Source organism: Triticum aestivum, chromosome 1A (genome assembly GCF_018294505.1).
Source record: "Triticum aestivum cultivar Chinese Spring chromosome 1A, IWGSC CS RefSeq v2.1, whole genome shotgun sequence".
Taxonomy (NCBI): Eukaryota; Viridiplantae; Streptophyta; class Magnoliopsida; order Poales; family Poaceae; genus Triticum; species Triticum aestivum.
Window position 1 is genome coordinate 300,220,625 of NC_057794.1, and position 21,429 is coordinate 300,242,053.

Consider the following 21,429-nt stretch of genomic DNA (forward strand, 5'->3'; position numbering starts at 1 on the left):
CCCTAGTTCGGACCCTTGCAGTTGAGGAAAAAGCCTACTCCTGGTATTGTATATTAGTCATAGGGGTGTGTACAAAGTACACGTGAATACCAGGCATTGTGTGTGTATACTATCGACGAACTAGCCCCCAAGCTTCTGTAACATACTGGGGGCCTAGGGTTACAAATCATATATAGTCGGCTTATCACCAGTGGGGATAGAGTCCTCCGCGACTCTGGTAGCTAGCTTCGTGTTGTATGCCCAGTCATCCACATGGGTCTTCGTATAACGCGTCTCGGTCCAACCTATGTGGCGCAGGATGGAACAGACCCATGAGTCCTCATGTTGACCCACCACAACTAGAAATGATGTGCCCACCACACCACACACGCAATCAACCACTAAGAAAATAAGCATATACAATAGTACAATGTTATACATGAAAGTTAATTGCATGGTGCATCCAAAAATATTTGTTCTGCATTGTGAATGTTTATATATTCTCCTAAAATATTAGTCACGGGAAAGAGAAACTAAGGGCATATCTCTCCTTGTCTCCACCGGACACCCCTCTTTCTACACCACTTTCACGTACGCACACAAACTATCTCTCGGCCCTCTAAAAGTATGCATGCCCACGACACATTCACGCATGATGGCCACTGTATTTCAATCTAAGGCACTATACGGTCACTGGACTTTAGAATATGCTCATTACGGTCACCGTATACATTCTCATGGTGATCATACGGTATCTAGCTCACAATACGTCTCCGTATTTTCTTGATGACACTGACGGACTTTGCATTTGATGCGTGCTCCGTATTTTGTTGACGACGCTTATGGTCATTGTTTTTGAAGCGAAAGCACGATATGGTCACTGGACTTCAGAATAAGGTCATCAGGTCACCACATACATTTTGTCGTGCTAACCAACATGTGGTTGGATGGTTAGGAGGACAGTGGTTTCTCGAGCCCACCAGGGTTGAAGTCCCGGTGCTCACATTTATCATGGGTTAATTTCAGTATTTTCCGGTGATGTGCGTTCAGTGGGAGGAGACGTTCCACTCGACTACGAGGCGCCTATGGTGACTTCATAAATTCTCAAGATCATATGTTGTCTCACTCTCTCGAAGGTGCTCATAGGGGTAGGGTCTGCGTGTGTGCGCTTATAGCGAAGAGTGCTTGCGCGTATATATGAGCCCTTGCGTCTGTATCGTGTTAAAAAAATGCATGTCATGATTATACGGTCACTGGCTCACCCATACAACTCCGTATTTTGTTGATGACACAATCAATTGACCAGTCAAATGTTCCACGTGGCGCAACTAGTGTTGCACCATCGGGGCGCGTAACTGTGGGGCCTACCTGTCAGCCCGTATATGAAAGAAAGAAATGGTAGTTTGAGTCTGTATTGTGTTAATAAAATACATTTTAGGGTGATCATACAGTCACTAGCTCACCATACAGCTCCGTAATTTGTTGATGACATGATCAATTGACCAGTCAAATGGTCCACATTCAGCAGCGCACATTACCATAGGGCCCACCCATCAGCGCGTATATGAAGGACATAAATGGTAATAAATTAGTGGTCGGTGGGTACTCGAAGTTGTGAGACCTCTGGTTGGCAGTCACCGGCGGTGGGGGGCGCGTTGATTGCGCGGTGGGGTGGGGATTGCCGGAGAAAAAGCTCGGCGCAAGGGGGGATAGAGGGATGGTCGGTGCGGCGGCGGACCGGTGGTGGGGAGTGGTTTCGGGGCGGGCGGGGCGGTGTGGCGGCACGGGCCGAACGCGGGCGGCGGGGGCCAGCGGTTCGGCCGGTGGTGGCTGGCGGCTTAGGGGGTGGAGTTTGATGATAAACTGCAGGCCCTTGATTTCGTATCCAACGGCTGGAAAATCTAATGACCAGAGATGAAAAAGTCACTCGACTAATGTGTAGCCTCACCACACACGTACACATGCACGCGCGCAAGACACACACACATGCAGGCGTGCAACACTAACACATACACATAACAAACACACGCACGCATGCAGGCGTGCAACAGTGACACGTACACATGCACTCACGAACACATGCACGTACGCACAAATGCATGCAACACTGAAATGTACCCTTGCACGCACGCAACACTCGCACGCCTGCATTCACACAGCACACGACACAAGACACACGCTCAACCTATACGTGCATGCACCCTTTGTTAAGGACATTGATTGTTACGGGTATTAATCAATCTTATCTGTGATAAGAAGAACATGGATGTTTGCAGCGGTCTTTATGAATCACAATGTATCGAACGGGCTATCAACATAGTAGGCTTATCTACATGAAAAGGATGATGTCACACTCAATGAACAATCATCGGTTTATGAAATGCCCGCTTCTGACAGCCCTGGCCCACCAAAGGTTCCTCTGCTGTGCGCTGCCTGCGTTGGGTCACTGACATGCAGGCCATGTACCCAAAGAGCCCACACATCAGTGGAAGAACGGCACGATGTCCTACGTCAGAGTCGAGGGCGCCACTCGCTGCACGCCCGGCTGAACACGCCTCCTTGCCGCATTCAAACGCCTCCATGAAACCCGCCCGTGTGGAAGCCGAGAAACCAACTCTGGACACATGTCCGGCATTAAACACAACACCGGCCGAGCTCCTCCCGTCCGCTGTCTATTTAATCTCCTATTTAAACGGGGCCAAACGCCGACCAAGAATCGCACACCTTCGCTGCTCCCCTATCTCCTCCTTCACCATTTTGTCCACTCTTACAATGGCTTACGAAGAGTAGTTATTCCGCACAAGTCATTTGTCTAGGTTTGTATCTCTCACACACGCCCACATAGGTGGGGGACGTGCACGAAGAGAAGAGGTGCACACATGGCGCACGTACTCCCGTCTCTTTCCCAACCACACCCGCGCGGGTACATGATGGAGCTCATTTCTGTATGAAAAGGCAGCCCACATGGTAATTTGACCGTGTACTGGTTGTCCACTTGGTGGAGGGAGGATCGTCTACCACGGGTGAACAAACAAATTGTGACTTGACGCGTTATGTTAAAAAAGAGGCAAACCATGTGGGGCCTACCTTAGAGGCAAGGCTCTATACACTGGAGTACTTTTGATGTGTCCCGTCAACTCGTAGAATGAGGAGAAGCTTGCTTAGTACACCGTCTCCCCCGCCCACGGGCATGGTGGCTCGTAGGATGAGGTGAAGCTTGCTTACTAGTAGTAGTACTGTACGCCATACGCCCGCTCCCTCGCCCACACGCGCGGTGGCTCGCAGGATGAGGAGAAAATTTTACTACTCCCTCCGTTTACTCCTCGTCCCTACTACCTTGGTTAGAGAGATTATCATATTGTTTGGAATATATATGTCCTTTAGTACTCCCTCCATTTACTTATACAAGGCCACAATAAAAAAAATACATTTTGCATCTATACAAGGACACAAATAGTAATCGAGACAAAAGTTACTACTCCCTCCTCTCCAGTTTATGGCTCAATTTCAAAATCTCTCCAACCAAGGAAGACAGCGAGTGGTCGAATTAATTTTGTACTCCTAGTTTGCACAAGTAATTAGTACACTCGTTTTTCTCAAGGAGTTATGTTTACCGAGGCATTAATTAGAATGAATGCATGAATGACCACTAAATTTCCATGAACTTCTACATGCATTGGTGAGTTTTCTCTTGACACTGCTTGCATCGGGTGATCTAACGCACCTCGAAATCCAACATGTGATGGTACTACTACTAGTACTAGAACTGAGACTTATAAAACGGAAAAATGAATGTTTTTTAGACGAGCCCTATAAACCCTAGTGGGTACGTACTCCGTAAAATCAGATTTTCCCAAACCTAAGTCGCTCAACCTTTATTTGCTTGTTTCCCTTCCTGCCTCCTTGCCTCGAACAGACTATGCCAAACTCCCCTACCTGCCACGCGGGAAAAGACCTGCCCCCACCTTTTTTAGTTAGGGTTTGTATCGATGGATCGCACGAAGCAGCAAAACCCAAGCCGTGTCTTGTACTCCTCTGTCGATGCTCGCTTTCATGAATTTTGTACTTCCTGTCGCCGACATGTGGGACATATAGCAACTGGGTCGACGTGTCAAGCACCAAATAGCAGTGCAGGACAGCAGGGGGACGCACCCCAGTCATACCGCCCCAGTAGTAGTAGTAATGAGCAATGAGACGTCAAATCACAATGCCGCACCTTCCCAGACAGACGAAGCAACCATTATTTCACACTTCGGTTCACCATCATCTCAAACCACGTAGTATTGCTTCTGCCTCAAGAGGGACATGCGCATCGCCTTGGTACATCATGACACGTGGGACCGCATGATAGGTCATGCTCCCCCGCCGATCGCTCGGTAAAATCACCTCATTTTTACTACTATACTTCCTCCGTATCAGTTTACATGGCATGCACGTCGTTCTAGGTTGAGAATTTAACTGGCTATATATGCGATGAACAGTATATGTTTAGAAACTACATCAGCTTAATAATCCAATGATATACTTTTTGTGACATAGTAACTCATATTTAGTTAGTGAAATGGATGACCTAGAACTATGTGCATGCCCTATAAACCGAGACGCCTAAAAAACAAGAAAGAGAGGGTAGTTCAATATGTATCTTTTTAGATCAATATAGTCGGGATTCACCAAGGAGCAAAACCAAGTGGTAGGCTGCACATGTCGTGTTGGCGTAGCAACTCAAGCAAGGCCAGTCCGCACATGAAATGGCGACACACCTAATAGGACCCCTTTGGTCGACTTGTGGCTCATCCACCGTCTTGTTCCATGTGCGATGCACCAAATTACAGTTCGAAGCAGCGGTTGGAATTGGAGGCACCCCGGTCGTAGCACCGCAGTAGTAGAAAATCAGCGATGAGGGGTCAAATCACAAAGCCCCATCTTTCCCGCATTAAGTTGGATGGACGAAGCAACCATCATTTCACTCTAGGGTGCAAGAGCATAAAGAAAAGAGAAAACCAATTATGTTTGCGGCAACTACCTCGGGCACCCTAGGGTAGGGGTCTCCAGTACAGATCATTTTAAAAGCGCCTCCACTACAAATTGGCTTCTCCCTCGTCCTCTTAAAGAAAACCGATGATGCGTGCAGCGGTAGGGTTTGTAGGAGTACTACTACGGCGTGCGGGGCCATGTCGTAGTAAACGGGAGAGGGATTCAGTTCGAGTCGATGCCTTAAATATGTGTGGGCCACTTGGTTTTAGGGGAATGAGGCAACATTTTGGGTTCGGGGACCAGTGGAGATATAGTACGTACAAAAAATTGTGGATGTAGGTTCAACCGAAAGGCAATGATGCATGGGCCCTGCATTTTGATATACCCGGGGCCGCGTGAAATTTGCTACTCTACTCAAAACTAGTAAGGTACACATGCATTGAAGCATGATATTTCGAAACCAAATTATGAATAAATACACACTATAGCATGTAAAGCTTTGAGTCATATATGCATGATGTAGATGTTCGTTTAGTTCTTATAGTTCATCTCATTCAAAATCAATTAGTTTTATAAAAATGTTAAGATTCATGGGGTTGTGCATTGTAAAGCATAAAGTAAAAACAAATAATGGCAATTTATTTAGAAAAAAATTCAATTATGATACGAAAGATTCTAGAACAAAGGAGAAGTGCTTGTGTTTTGAGGTTTGTGCATTATGCTTAAGTTCAACCATGGAGTCTTCTAAATTGTACATGTGGCGGATCTGGTGGAATGTTGATGATATCCAACGGCTAGTAGTGCTTGGATTTTCCATCTCTGCACTGTTGGATTAGCTTCATCCAGCGACCATCTTTCAAAGTTATTCGCACACTATATAGTTCTTGTGCCATAGTTGCATGTCTTGGAAAAAAGCTACTAGTGGGTTGTACTAGCTATTTAGGAATAGAAGATGTATACATGGAAGTTGTAGGGAAAGAGATGACATGGAGTATCTCAATTCCTATGAGTAGGGATTGGAAAAGAGATGTCATTTCGTTCACATCATAGGAACTTTTCTATTGAATCTAGAGATGACATGTATCTCAATTCCTATGAGGAGGGATTAGAAAAGAGATGTAATTTGGTTCATATCATAGGAACTTTTGTATTGAATATACGCTAATGTTTTTTTCCTTTGAAATTATGGGAGTATAGGAATCCATTCATATGAACCAAGTGGCTCTAAAGCTATAGAAATGATATCATGTTTATTTCCTTTGAAATGTGGAGTATATGAATCTATCCTATGAACCAATTGGCTCTAAAGGAAAAAATCCTATAAAAATCATATCATATATAGTTCCTATGATATTCCTCCACACCAAAGGATGGTTGAAATTTCTGCAGGTGATACGATGGTCTTTCTTTGTAGACTCCTCCCCCATCTTTATAGTTACCTCTCGAAGATGAATGAAATGATATATACAGGGTATTCTACATGTGCAATTTGGTACACGAAAACTCGGTAAAAAGTTTGCGAGGTTCGAATTTTCAATAAAGCTATATGCACTGCATTTTGGAACGGAGGGAGCATACGGCAGTTGCTAACACTCATGTGGAAGATTTGTGTGTAGGAGGAGTGGTTGTTCTATTAAATGACATGGCAAAACTGACACTGTCGGATGCCGATCTAACGGTTCTTACGGCGTTCGTCGGTAAAAGGCTTGTGGCGAACATTTGTCGGTTAATGATTTACATACACATGCATTGCATTGATACGTGCCCCCCTCTCTCTCACGCACACGCACCCTCACGAGTCACGACTCTCCCGAGTCCTCTCGCACCCACCGTCTATATGCAGGTAGACGTCACACACATATGTGCTCTTCACACCCTACCCTCAGAACTTGTAAAAAACAAAAGACGTCGCGCACATTTTATTTTAGCTCACACGTCACACACTTATACTATTACTCTTGTGGCGAACGTTCTTTGGGCATATTATATTGTACTCTCAAGAAAAGAAGCAGTGCACGCACGCACTAGTTCTCTCACACCCACTCGCGGGTACACGTAGGAGCGCATTTTTTTGAAGCTGGTACAACAAAATCACTCCACTATATATATAAGCAGGAGCCTTAGCGCTTGCTTTACTAGGGTTCCTCTTGTTCACTCTCTCATGCTCTACAGGTCTAAGCAAGACATAGGTGGCCACACTCTCTCTCAGCTCACGACTGGTCACAAATCCGTCCGGACAACCTCGACCGGGGCAGGGGTGTAGGTGCATCATTCACGCTGTCGTCGTCGGTGAGGGAGGAGACTAACGGCGGCCCGCGCGTCCCGATCAGCGGTCGTGCCGTTCTCTCCGAGAGAGCGCCGGCTCAGGAGGGCCTCCGACCCCTTCTTCCTCCATGCGGTATAGTGGCCAAGATGCGGCCTCCCGACGCCGTCTTTGCCACATGACAACGACCCTCAGGTATATGTTCCTTCGAAACCTGCCTTGCTCTACTGCCCCAGCTCCCCACTTGGCTTCGTGTGGATCTTTTTCTACTTCCGTCCGCTGTTCTAAAGCCACCTAGACTTTTACTATTATTAGAGGTAAAGCTAGTTCATACAGTTGATTCTAAGAGTTGGTTCAAATAGGGAAGAAAGTGGGAAAGCTGTAGCATGAATCTAGGACTTGGTTCTAAGAGGAAACAGGGGGAAGTAGTAGATACTGGCTACCCAACTGGTCTCTTGGTTGAAAAGACGAAGAAAGGATGGTGGATGGCGAAGGGTGGGGGGAAGTGGACCTATCTCTTGGTTGAAAAAGGAAATAAAGTGACGGGTGTTGGGGGACAACGCAAATGAGAATGAGCAGGTCTAGATTTCCTATGCTCACATAGGAAAATGTCGCCCAGGAGATAAAAAAATGGGGAAAATGCAGACATGCTGCCTGAGTGTTTGCTGCTCTCGGCAACCACATCTGCATCACCACTTTATGCCCCTGCTGTCCCTACGCCCATATCGCTACCGTTAATGTAAAATCACATTAAGCATTAAGCAATGCCACCTAATGTCACTATAAGTAATGGTCAAGTGTCATCGATAAATTGAAGCAATGCCACCACCATTTTATGAAGTGCTTCCATCTTGCTTTATTTCCCATGAATTGTGTTTTTGCAGTTACACTTAAATCTCACACCGCTAACATTGCTTCATCCTAGTGGAACTGCACAAATTTGATTGCACATTTACTGACCATGTGCTACTCTCATGACAATAATACTAATGCTATTGTTCTGCATGTTAATCTAGTGGCAGTGTTGATGTGATGTGATGCTACTTACTTAAGGACACTTTCATACTGTCAATCTAGTGCCAATTATAACACAATAGATGTTGTTGTTAATCATATGCCACTGCAAATATCTGTCATTGTTTAAATAACCGTATTTTGTATTTGCGCAAACAGGGATGTCTGTCTCCATATCATTTTGGGATGTCTGTCTCCATATTGTTTCTATCCGCGCAATCAAAAGCACACACCTCAGTTTTAGTAGAACTGCGCAAAATGAGATGGCTATCCCTCGTTGTCGTCGTCTAACCACCTGTCTTCCAGGTATTCCTACATTGGTAGTTACTAGGTAGAATGACCAACACAATATAAAAGAAGTTGATTCGTACGTTTTACTTCCTGATTACAGTGTAGGGATGAGTGAAAACAACTGCATCCTAGTCCGGAATGCACCTTCTACCAGTTCATCCATGGACAGAGGACTAGCTGGCACGGCTGCACTACGGTTTTTTGGACAGGTGCACGAACAAGAGGCATTGTGGTCTGCTTATTTCTGCAAATAGCGGTGCTTAAATTTAGTGGAATGCACAAGAATTTCACCTGGTCAGTACACTACATGGTTCAGTTCAGCATTCCAGCTGAGAACACAATTATAATTGGTTATTCTGGAATGATAGAACCTAACCCTGGATGGTGGCAACAAGAAAAAACCAGAGTGAACTCCTAGAAATTTAAGCCTGTCGGGAGCCCCTTTGCTCAGAGAAGCCTTTCTTGGTTTTTCCTGATTTGTAAACCTTCTCACAACTTTGTCTTTTGCTATGAACTATTAAATGTTTGTTATGTTCCATGAATCATTGAGATGTATAAACTTGCTTCACTTATGCTTTTCAAGTTTTTATGAAGCCGAGTTTAATGTGAGTGTTCCACATGAACGCTGGACTAGCATGTGAAGGTTTGGAATTTACATTGTGGCCTCAGTTAACTGCATGAACCACTGTAACAAGATACATAGTTGCTTATATGTCAGACAACAGATTGTTGATTGTTAGCTGGTCGATAGCCTAGTGTTGAAGCGAGCTGAGCCAATGTGCCGTGTTTTACACAGCTGCTTACAAGTGGGGTAGCACGAATAGTGTTTACAAGTACTTATGTATACGTCGGCGCACAGTTCTCGAACGAGTACTCTATTTCATCAAAACACACACTTCTTGTATGATAAACCGTGACAACTTCTGTCTTGCCATGCCATATTCATGAAAAAAACTAGTGAGGACGCATCTGTTTCGGCAACAATTATGTTGGTTCTCACATGATTCACGGGCACACAAAAGTAGCAGCAGTTCCCATAGACGGATTCAGACAGAGTACTAGCCCAGAGGGCTCGATAACAGGCAAGGTTTGGATAATTAGACACAATAAAAACTACTATTAAACTCTAGCTGGGGCAACTATTTCATGCCTCGATCTAATTTGGGCTAGACACAAGACGGACCTTGCCATGAACATCATGGAGGACGTCCGGCAGCAGCTCAATCCTGTGAACCTTCATGAAGACAACCTTGTGGCCTTGCCACTCATGAACTTGTTTGTGGAGGCATGCCACATCATCTTCCTGCGTAAGCTTGACAAGAACAGTATGCCTCACAAACGAAGGAGTAGCTTTGAACTTCTTGTGCTTCAGTACACCCTGGTCAACACGCCTGACAACAGTGAGGCTGGAATACAACTCTTCATTGGTATAAGCGCAAATGGCTTCCAGGATCCAACAGCCTAAAAACTCTGTTTTCCCAGTGCATATATTCAGGTCATCCGCCTCATAGCGAGTGACATGTACAACCAAACAATCCTTGTCTGCATCAGGGCTCTAATTGAAACAGAAACAAATTCGGAATTACTTTCCAGTATAAGAAACACAAGTTATTTAAACCACTATGTATAGCATGGCATCGAAGCTAATAAAATTTTGCATTATTCGTCACCACATACTTAGATGAAAAACCACAATCGAGATCGGCAAAGAAGAAAATCACCTTGGGCAGCTCGGCGGCGGGGGGGAGCACATCCTTGAAGGGGGAAAACTGCTCCTGCAGTGCCACAGGGGCTGTAACCTCAAACGGGGCGTTGACCATCTCAGTAGTGGCCGTGAGCGTATCTGGGGTCGGCTCGGTGGCTGCCTCCATCTTCTTGGAGCTCTCTGTCTCGTGGGGATCAGCCTCCCGCGCCTGCTCCAATATCAGCAGATCTTTGCCTGGTTCTCCTTGGTCCATCATGAAACTGACGAATACTAGGAGACCACTGGAAGGAGAACACAATCGTAATGATAATGAAACAAAAAAGAGAGTGAGGATCGGTTACTGCTTTGCAAAAGATCTTTTTTTTCTCTGAACAAAAATATACCAACATCACGGATCTGCTTACCTTCCCTTCGTTGGGAGAGAAGAACAGTGGCAGATGCGAGTGTTGCCTTTCTTGAAGACGGTGAGGGAGAAGGGGATTCAGGGAAGAGTGAAATGATGGTTGCTTCATCCGTCAAACTTAGACTGCAGGGAGGTGGGGTTTTGTGATACGACGGCTCGTTACTGCCGTGCTACTACCGGAGTGACTCTCCGCCTGAATACTACCTTCTAATTTGGTGGATGGCATTTGGGCCCGCGTGCTGCATGGCCCGCATGTCGGTGAACAAAAGTATAATGGCATTCAATAGAGGGAGACGTTTCGATGACCTAGGAGGAGCCGGAAGCGGTATTGCATCCACTTTACTAGTAGTAATTGTTTTTAGGGTAGCTGTAGAGTGTTTCCACTGTACTAGTAGTAATCATTTCTCTGGGCCCAAGACAAAACAGCCCATCCACCCTAGTAAATAGTAAAATCAATTCAAAAGTCCATATATTTACTGAATGAGAGGCGCTACCCACACCCAGCACACCTCCCCCCAAAAAAACCTCGGTGTTCTTCTTCCTCCTCACTCCCACCCACCTCACGTCAGCTCGCTCCATTCGTACCCCAAATTCCTCACCTCGCTCCTACAGAAACCCCAGCTCCCCTTCCTCACTACTACAGAAAAACCCCAGATCCCCTTCTTCTTCACTCGCACTACAACTAGGCTCGTCATTCGTTACTCTGCTCAAATCCATGAACGCGACACCCTCGAGGAAAATGGAGTCGGCTGACCCCAGTGCCAAGAAGATGAGGTTTCCGCCAGTGGTGACGCCTGTTGTAGATCCCGCACCCGGCAGCGTGGGGAGAAGAGGGGACCCCGCCCCCACTAGATCCCAGGAACCCGTAGAATCTCGGGTGGACTGCATCAGCGATCTCCTGGACGCCGTCCTTGGGGAGATCATCTCGCTTCTCCCCACCAAGGATTGCTGCCGCACCCAAGTCCTCTCAATTCGGTGGCACCCTCTATGGCGCGCCATGCCCCTTAATCTCGATTGTCGTCAACTACCTCTCTTCAATGATTTTGGAATCCCCAGAGCCATCATCTCCTCCCACCAGGGCTCCATTCAAAGCCTCTGCATCCCTCATGCTACCTGAGCAAGATTACCATGCCCTTCACGGTGGACGCCTGGCTGAAATCCCCTGAATTCACAGAACTACAGCTGCTTGAGTTCTACTATTCCCCTGGAAATCACTTACCAGATACCAAAAGCCATCTACCTGTGCCCTCAGCACCGATGTCCATCTCACAGTTTTCCTCCTCCCTCCACACCGCCACCTTTGCGTTGTGTGACCTACCAGACAATCTGGTACTAAACCTTCGACTCCCATTTCTCAAGAAACTTTCACTTGTGTGGATTCGTATATCGGAGGCCTCATTGCACAGCATCATCCACTTCAGTTGCCCTACCCTCGAGTGCTTGCTGCTTGTTTTCACAGTTAGAATCGATTGTCTCCAAATAAAGTCGCCTAACCTTGTAAGAATTGGAATTTCTTTTGACGGAAGGCAGCTCATCATCCAAGATGCCCCTTCACTTCAAAGGTTGATCCTTGATTCTAGTTATTCACCTTTGCAAATAACCATCCTCTCTGCACCTAAACTGGAGACCTTGGGTGTAATACATGATCTCTGTGCTCATTTCAATATGGTGTTTGGCTCCACAGTTCTTCAGGTACTTTATATTATCATCTACACTTGTAACCATAAGTTGCATTTTAAATTTATGCGCATAAGTTATATGTCATCTTGGAGTACACATTTTGTACTAATATTATGTTCTATGCTCAATGAAGATTTTCTCCATGGATGGCCTATCAATGGTGCTGGATTCTGTCAAGATCTTATATATCCAAATGAATAGTTTTGATCTAAACAATATTATTGGCTTGATGTAATAGTTTCCATGTGTGGAGAAGTTGTATATAAAGGTGATAATTTCACGCACATTGGAAGCCCGCATATAGTGTACTAGAATTAACCGTTCAGCTGTTGCTCTTTTGACACTCCTTTTTTAGACCTTAACTGTTTTCAATCTTCATGTCTATTTAGGCAACAGGACGGGGTAAGAAAGTTATAACCAATCGGTGGATTCGTAAGCATCAGGATTTTCTCACTTCTCATGAGATTCGATTGAAGACAATAATGCTAGAACGATATGTAGCCAACCGTGCAAATACTAGATTTGTCACATTCTTCTTGCTGAATGGGAGGTTACTATTGTCCATCAGGCTTAAGTTTCTTAGCAGCATGGTTTTGACGGATGGGTACGTGGAAGAGCAAAAAAAGGAGTTTCAGGTGGGCAAAAGAGCTTCTGAACGTGCCGGGCTTCTATTTACAACATATTGTGGTCATAATCCAGTAAATTTTACGACTTAGGATGTTCATTCTATGGACCTGACCGATCCATTTGACTGTGACTGCCGAAAACAGTGCTGGAGTTAGATGTTGATGCCCTTTTCAGCCTGGCTTTTTTGTAAACCTGATGAACAATTAACCCTCATGCTTTTGTACAGTTTGTAAGCTGGAGTTAGATGTGCTTGCCCTTTTCAACTCGACTGTGACTGTCATATTTTCTTTGAAGCAAGGCAAATGGCTTGCCAGTCGTTTAATTTAGAGTGAAATATTGTAACAACTAACAAATCCCAGCCAAGGGAAATAACATCACTCTCGCCGGCTACTTGAGCTCACTGTGCATTACAGAAGCCAAGTGATTATCCCCCACCAGCACCCACAAACTTATTTCGAACTAGCACATCAAATGGGCTGTAAATTTTCATAGGAAAGGCTGCATCACCGTGACGTATTTGGATTCTGACATTTGGGACCCGCGAGGAAATAGCCTATCCAAGGTGGTGTCGACTTACTAGCCAGTCAACAAACGATTCTGCCTACCAGCCGTTGGATTGACATCCAACATTTGTCGTGTATCTTCTATCTCTTGTCTTCTTCTTCCTCCAGCCACCCAAACCAAAGCACCCTGTCGGCTCCGCCTGCTCCCGCCTCCCATGGCTGGTTGCGCCTCCGCTGCCCTACCGTACGTACCCTCCAACGTTGGCCAGTCCCTCCCTCTATTCCCCCACACGTCCTGTTATTCTCCAGCGATGTCAGCCCCAACACGCACCCGTACCCGAACCAGCCAACCCTCGTACTCCCCTCTACCTACGACTGGATCGGCGCATCTTCCACGACTCCTGTTCATTCCTCTGAGCCCTCACTGTCGTCATCCGCCTTGCGGCCTTAGTTCGCTCGCCGTGCACGGTGCGCCGCCCTCTTGCGTTGTCAACATCGTCAACAACCAAGAGGAACAAGGAGATGACTGTACGTGGAGAGGATGACAGTAGGGCCCCACCAGCGTCATGGCAGTACGCAAGCAAGTGCCTCTATATTACAAGTCCAAAAATATGGTTCCTCCTAATGGTTGGACATCTGGGGCTCACGCCATTGTCAATGTAGTCAATAAATGAGAGAATTACACTACGAGCGGCTGACACCAGGGACCCAGCAGGTCGCGCAGTTTATTTTTTTGAGGAACAAGCAGTTGTTATTTATACTAGTTTTAGCGACGAATCAGGGTAACAACAGGGCTGTGCGGGGGCTGTGGCCCGTCTAGCCAGGGTTTTATTTATGTTTACCACATCATGAGCCAGTTGTGTTTTTTTTCTTGCTGAAAATGGCTAGCCCAGTTCTATTTTTTAAAAGAAATACCCAAACGAGGCCTACTTGCTTTATCAGCCCTGTTGGGCTGCAAATCTTTCAAGATGAGGAGACTTTCATTCGGTTTGCCTAGAAATGGGTTGTACATTTTTAAAACACATCAAACCGGGAATTAGTTTCAATTTTTTTCATTACAAGATTTTAAATTCCATTAATTTTTATGCGTGGACAATTATTTGGATTTTAGATTTATATAAATTATTTTTTTTCAAAATAGTTTGAATGTGAATCGATATTTCGGGATTAAAAACAGTTGACTGCACCGAAATATGCAAAATTTCATATACCTTTTAACCGTGGCCACAATATGGGGTGTAATGCTAACAAAAAGAAGATGGGATCCAAAAAAATTCTTAAGAATTAGCAAATGGGTTGTACATTGTTAGAAATAATGCACACAAGAGTAGTGACTGTTGGATGTCCATCCAACGGCTGTCGTGCTTCTTCAATCTCTGCTCTTCCTGCTCCAGCCGCTCAAACAAGCGCCGGCGGGACTTCCTGCTCCCTCCTCCTGCGGTCGGCTATGCTTCCGCGCAGGCCTCACCGCCCCACCGTACTCCCATCGCTGGCCTAGCCATCCCTCTAGTCACCCACACCTGCTGTTATTCTCCAGGGACGGCAGACAAACCAGTAAACCCTCGTACTCCTCCGTGTGGGAAACAACTGTCGAGTCTTCCCTAGCTCTGTGTCGTTCCCTTCCTAGGCCTCGCTGTCGTCCACCGCCCTGGTGCTCTCGGCGTGGCCTGGTCAACGTGGTCAACAACCGAAATGCATCTGAAGTGGACTGTACGTGGAGAGGCTGATAGTTGGGTCCACGGCCGCAGGCAAGGAAATGCCTCATCATTACACGCAAAATAATGATTCATCAACCTGACATCTGGGACCCACCGAAAGGGCCTCTGTATTTCATGAAAAAAATGTTACCGCCGCTGATAGCTCGGACCCACCAACTATATCTTCGCACGCAAGGAAGTGCCTCCTTATTACACAAAAAAATGAAGACCCCCTGCTAGCTGGGACCCACCATAGTGGGTGGCTGACTTGTGGGCCTCCTAAGTTGACGGGGACGGGGGGCTTTGTCAACTTAGTCAATATGAACGATTCTAGCTCCAGTGACCGTACGATGTCCATCCAATGGCCATAGTGTTTCTTCCACCTCTGGTCTTCTTGCTCCAGCCGCCCAAAGCAGCGCCGGTTGTGCCACCTGCTCCTGCCTCCCGTGGTCGGCTATGTTGCTGCGGAGGCCTCACCGCCCCCATACTACTCCCATCACTGGCCAGGCCATCCCTCCACTCACCCACACCCCCTGTTATTCTGCTGCGATGGCAGCCTCACGCCGCAGCTGAACCAGTAAACCCTCGTACTCCTCTCCGCGCGGACATCCACTACCGTGTCTTCCCCGGCTCCGCGTTATCCCCTTCCTAGGCCTTGCCGTCGTACACTGCCTTTGTGCTCTCGGCGCGGCGTGGTCAATGTGGTCAACGACCGACTTCCATCAGAAGAGTACTATATGTGGAGAGGCTGACGGCTGGGTCCATGGCCACAACCCAGTTTTTTTGTGATTGGCCAAGTAAGTCGCTTTGTCAGGCCTGTTGGGCTGCAAATCTTTCAAGACGAGGAGAGCTTCATTCGGCTGGCCGACAAAATGGCCTATCAGTAATGAGTGGGTTGTACATTTTTAAAACACATCAAACCGGCAATTAGTTTCAAATTTCTTTTTTTCATTTCGAGATTAACCATAGCATGAAACATATGGATCGAAATCAACCCCTTACGAAGCAACGCATAAATGAGGTTTTAAGCTTCTGTCACTCTAGCAACCCATCCTCTACTTATTACTTCCCAATGCCTTCCTCTAGGCCCAAATAATGGTGAAGTGTTATGTAGTCGACGTTCACATAACACCACTAGAGGCTAGACAACATACATCTCATCAAAATATCGAATGAATGCCAAATTCACATGACTACTAATAGCAAGACTTCTTCCTTGTCCTCAGGAACAAATGTAACTACTCACAAAGCATATTCATGTTCATAATCAGAGGGGTAATAATATGCATAAAGGATCTGAACATATAATCTTCCACCAATTAAACGACCTAGCATCAACTACAAGGAGTAATTAACACTACTGGCAACCTACTAGCACCAATCCCGGACTTGGAGATAAGAATTGGATACAAGAGATGAACTAGGGTTTTGAGATGAGATGGTGCTGATGAAGATGTTGATGGAGATTGCCCTCTCCCGATGAGAGGAGAATTGGTGATGACGATGGCGATGATTTCCCCCTCCGGGAGGGAAGTTTCCCCGGCAGAACAGCTCTGCCGGAGCCCTAGATTGGTTCCACCAAGGTTCCGCCTTGTGGCGGTGGAGTTTTGTCCCGAAAGGTTGCTTCTGGTTTTTTTCTCGATGAAAGACTTCATATAGCATAAGATGGTCATCGGAGAGCCACCAGGGGGCCCACGAGGTAGGGGGCGCGCCCCCCACCCTCGTGGAAAGGGTGTGGGCCCCCTGGACCCTCGTGGAAAGGGTGTGGGCCCCCTGGTCTTCATCTTTGGCGAGGATTTTTCATTATTTATTATAAGGTATTTCGTGGAGTTTCAGGACTTTTGGAGTTGTGCAGAATAGGTCTCTAATATTTGCTCCTTTTCTAGCCCAGAATTGCAGCTGCCGGCATTCTCCCTCCTAATGTAAACCTTGTAAAATAAGAGAGAATAGCCATAAGTATTGTGACTTAATGTGAAATAACAGCCCATAATGCAATAAATATCGACCTAAAAGCGTGATGTAAAATGGACGTATCAACTCCCCCAAGCTTTGACCTCGCTTGTCCTCAAGGAAAAGCCGATAACAATAAATATGTCCCCATGTTTAGAGGTAGAGGCATCGATAAAAATAAAATACGGACATGAGAGCATCATGATTATTCTCATAACAGCAACATACATAGATATTGTCATATGATTACTTATGTCCAAGTGATGATCTATTCACAATGCAAAAGTATGAATCAGAAACCTTATTGAGAACCAGCAAACTATAACCTCAGTCATTGAAGCAATTGAAATTTATCATAACATCAGAAAGAGTCTATGTCAGAGCTAAAAAGCAAGTCCACATACTCAACTATCATCTAGTCCTTCATAATTGCTAACACTCACGCAATACTTGTGGTTACGGAGTTTTAATCGGATACAGAAAAAGATAGGGGCTTATAGTTTCGCCCCACAACCTTTTACCTCAAGGGTAATGTCAACAACAATAACTCATGCCCCCTACATCCAGTTATATATATATATATATCAGGTTCTTTCCAACATGCTGGGCTTGCCAAAGGATAAAATGAAAAAGGGAGAGGTGAAGATCACCATGGCACTTGCATAAGGTAGAAGATAATAATAAAAGATAGGCCCTTCGCACAGGGAAGCAGAGGTTGCCATGCGCTTTTATGGTTGGATGCACAAAATCTTAATGCGGAAGAACGTCACTTTATATTGCCCCTTGTGATATGGACCTTTATTATGCAGTCTGTCGCTTTTATTACTTCCACATCACAAGATCGTCTAAAGCTTATTTCTCCCACACTAATCATACATATTTAGAGCAATTTTTATTGCTTTGCACCGATGACAACTTACTTTAAGGATCTTACTCAATCCATAGGTAGATATGCTGGACTCTCATGGCAAAACTGGTTTAAGGGTATTTGGAAGCACAAGTAGTATCTCTACTTGGTGCTGAGAATTTGTCTAGCATGAGGGGGAAAGGCAAGCTCAATATGTTGGATGATCCATGACAACATACTTTATCTCAGATATAAGAAAACATAACCCATTACGTTGTCTTCCTTGTCCAACATCAACTCTTTAGCATGTCATATTTTGATGAGTGCTCCCAATCATAAAAGATGTTAATAATAGTATATTTATATGTGAAACCTCTCTTTCCTTATTACTTCCTATTAATTGCAACGAGGACCAAAGCTAAGTCTGCCAACTCCCAACAACTTTTAATCATCACACTCTTTCTATGTGAAGTCATTACTATCAATAAGATTAATATGAACTTTTGTTTCTTCTTATTCTTTTTCTCTTTTCTTTTATTCACCCAAGATCATAGCTAGAAAATCAAGCCCTTGACTCAACACTAATCTTTATTATATAGCTCACGGACTCGATTTCAAAGAGAGATCATAAGGCAAAACTCAAAACTAGATCATGCCATAAACTTTATTCTACTAGATCAAAATACTACTGATAGGATCGAACTAAGGAAAATGGTAATGATAGATACGATACCGGGGCACCTCCCCCAAGCTTGACAGTTGCCAACGGGAGTGCCCATACCCATGTTATTATATCTCCTTGGTTGGTGAAGAAGGTGGAGGTGTTGTTGACTTAGTTGATGGCATAGACTACTCCCTTAATTTACGCTTGAGGACAACATTTTGATCCCTCAGATCATCAATCTCCCACTCCAGGGTTAATATCTTTTTGCATAGGTCCTGCTTATTTTCCTGCAAGAGACAAAAAGGGATAAACTCGAATTTTGGTTTCTTTACCCTATCAGGGAGACTTGACTTTTTAAACTCCATGTCCATATCCCCAGGTTGAGGTAATGGGGCTTCATCTTCATCTGAGCTCGTCTCCTCCTTCCCATTGAGTTCATAGTCATCTTCTTCCTCCGTGGTCCAACCATCATGCTCCACATCTCCATAGACCTTAGGATTAGCTAAGTAATCATCCACATAGCTTTCTCCTTCCGAATCCTGGGAAGACATGTTGATCTAATCTGCAGCAGGACAGCTCGAAACAAAAACAGAGGATAGTTGCGTGATACGGGAGTCAAAACCTTCGGGAGAATATATAGTGAATTTTTACCGACCAAAATACGTATCGTGCAAGAAAATAGAGTCCGGAAGGCACACGAGGATCTCATGAGGTAGGGGAGCGCGCCTAGGGGAGTAGGGCGCGCCCTCCACCCTCGTGGGGCCCTCATGTCCTTCCCGGACTGCTACTTAATTTTCTATTTTTCTAAATATTCCAAAATGGAGAAATATTGCCTTAAAATTGTTTTGGAGTCGGTTTACTTACCGTACCACATACCTATTCCTTTTCGGAGTCTGAAACGTTCTGGAAAGTGTCCCTTATGTATTCCTCCGGGGTTACGGTTTCAATAATATTGGTTTCACTATTTATGGGATTACCTGAGATATAATGTTTAATTCTCTGACCGTTTACCACCTTCGGATTTGTGCCTTCGAAGTTGTTGATTTTTATGGCACCGGAACGATAGACCTCCTCGATAACATCGGGGGCCTTCCCATTTAGAGAGAAGTTTTCCTGCAAAAAATCTTGAACGAGAGTTGTATAGCAATACATAATCACCTATATTAAACTCACGCTTTTGTATCCTTTTGTCATGCCATCTTTTAACCTTTTCTTTAAACAACTTGGCATTTTCATAAGCTTGGGTTCTCCATTCATCAAGTGAGCTAATATCAAATAACCTCTTTTCACCGGCAAGCTTAAAATCATAGTTGAGCTCTTTAATAGCCCAATATGCCTTATGTTCTAGTTCGAGAGGTAAGTGACATGCTTTTCCATATACCATTTTATACGGAGACATACCCATAGGATTTTTATATGCAGTTCTATAGGCCCATAATGCATCATCAAGTTTCTTGGACCAATTCTTTCTAGACCTATTGGCAGTCTTTTGCAAAATTAATTTGAGTTCTCTATTACTCAATTCTACTTGACCACTAGACTGTGGGTGATATGGAGATGCAATTCTATGATTGACATCATATTTAGCAAGCATTTTACAGAAAACACCATGAATAAAATGTGAACCACCATCAATCATCAAATATCTAGGGACTCCAAACCTCGGAAAAATAACTTCTTTAAGCATTTTAATAGAAGTGTTATGATCAGCACTACTAGTTGGAATAGCTTCTACCCACTTAGTAACGTAATCAACAGCAACTAAAATATGTGTATATCCATTAGAGGCAGGAAAAGGTCCCATATAATCAAAGCCCCAAACATCAAACGGTTCAATAACAAGTGAATAATTCATAGGCATTTCTTGACGTCTACTAATATTACCAATTCTTTGGCATTCATCACAAGATAGGACAAACTTACGGGCATCCTTGAAGAGAGTAGGCCAATAAAAACCGGATTGCAATACCTTATGTGCAGTTCTATCTCCCGCGTGGTGTCCTCCATAAGTTTCGGAGTGGCACTTGCATAGGATCTGTTCCTATTCATGCTCAGGTACACAACGTCTAATAACACCATCTACTCCTTCTTTATAAAGATGTGGGTCATCCCAAAAGTATATTCTCCAATCATAGAAGAACTTTTTCTTTTGTTGGTATGTGAAGCTAGGTGGTATAAATTTAGCAACTATGTAATTAGCATAATCAGCATACCAAGGGGTACTACGAGAAGTACTTATGACATTTAATTGTTCATCAGGAAAGCTATCATCAATAGGTAGTGGGTCATCAAGAACATTCTCTAACCTAGATAAGTTGTCTGCAACAGGGTTCTCAACTCCTTTTCTATCAACAATATGCAAAGCAAATTCTTGTAGCAAGAGAACCCATCTAATAAGTCTAGGTTTAGCATCTTTCTTCTCCATAAGATATTTAATAGCATCATGATCAGTGTGGATAGTTAATTTAGAATCAACAACATAAGGTCTGAACTTATCACAAGCAAATACAACTGCTAAAAGTTCTTTTTCAGTAGTAGCATAATTTCTTTGAGCATTGTCTAGAGTCTTACTAGCATAATGGATAACATTTAATTTCTTATCAACTCTTTGCCCTAAAACAGCACCTACAGCATAATCGCTAGCATCACACATAATTTCAAAGGGTAAATTCCAATTAGGTCGCTGAACAACAGGTGCAGAGACTAATGCTTTCTTAAGTATTTCAAATGCTTCTACACAATCATCATCAAAGACAAATGGTATATCTTTTTGTAATAAATTTGTCAAAGGCCAAGAAATTTTTGAGAAGTCCTTAATGAACCTCCTATAAA